This window comes from Octopus bimaculoides, chromosome 3, assembly GCF_001194135.2.
Source record: "Octopus bimaculoides isolate UCB-OBI-ISO-001 chromosome 3, ASM119413v2, whole genome shotgun sequence".
Taxonomy (NCBI): Eukaryota; Metazoa; Mollusca; class Cephalopoda; order Octopoda; family Octopodidae; genus Octopus; species Octopus bimaculoides.
Window position 1 is genome coordinate 161,182,376 of NC_068983.1, and position 1,427 is coordinate 161,183,802.

Here is a 1,427-nt window from a genome sequence, read left to right on the forward strand (position 1 = left end):
GAAATAATATTGGTCTATGAGGGTTGTGAGAAAAAAATATATGTAAATTAGTGGAATGAAGTGGACGGCCCATATATGTAGAAAGTTTCTTTTCTTTTCTTTTTATCTAACACGTATGTATATGATACATGTATAATACAAAATCACATTTAAATTCAAATCGAAAACCGAAGAAAACGCAAACATGAGCGAATAAAGAAAGAAAGAAAGAAAGAAAGAAAGAAAGAAAGATCAATTTAATACCTCATTTCGTCGCATATCACAAGGTTCAACGGAACCTCCAGAAAGAAGTCAACATGCTAGCGGCATTACCACGGGGAATGGTGAGGCAAAGATGTTAGAACAGCCAAGCACCCCCACCGCATCACCAGGCTCGTCGGCAAGGCGTGCCGCTAACGATAGTAAGAACATTGCTGTCAGTGGCCCAGCCCCTCCAAACGTCTCAAACGCCACAGACTGGAAGAAGTGGTTCACTGACGAACCTCGATACATATGATTTTGTTCCGATCGACTACGAAATCAGTGGCCTTCCCATTTACCGCAGCATCCAAGATGTAGGAGGGAGCAAAGGAGTCACAGACTGTGCCAACCCAGATGATGCACCTGTTTCATACCTAGGGACAAAGGGTAAGACCATTTGGTCACTTCCCATCACTACCGGGAAAATGAAGTATCCCTTCCAAAGGAGTATTCATTGCCAAAATCCGTTCTGGAAAACCCCAGCGCAAACCGAAATTAAAATGTGTCTGAATACATATATGCAAATTTATAAGTATGTACAGGGAAGTTCGTGAAACTGTGAACTGCACGTGTATAGCTTTGCAAACCAGTGACAGGACTTAAGTCGCTAATTATTTCTGTTTAGTTAATTCAGATTCATTTAACGCTCACTGCTAACATTATTTTGTTTCTCTTCTCTCTCCGGAAGTCCACTTCGCTGCAGACCAACTCCCTAACTAACCCCCAGCGAAGTTCCAGTCTACAGTTCGTCCGTCATGAATCCTGCCCTACACGTGCATATATTTTTGCTTGCATGCTTATATTTGACTGTTCATAGATATATATTATATTATATTATACCATATTTCATATTATATTATATTACATGTATAATGGCACCCACATGTTAGATTTCCCCCAACTCTTTACATGCTTACCTGGAGAAGGTAACGGGAATCTCCCTATTTCCCTTTGAATATTCCACCCATAATTTGCAATGACTCAGTTTTATAAACTATACGGAGACTTACAACTTCGTAGGTGGTTCAGTTTTCTCAACCACCTGTGCCCTACTTGATACACTAATGTTTTCTCACAGTGTATGTGTTATATATATATATATATATATATATAATACAAAGAATATATATACATGTATACACACATATATGTACATACTTACATCTACATGTGTATATATATGCATA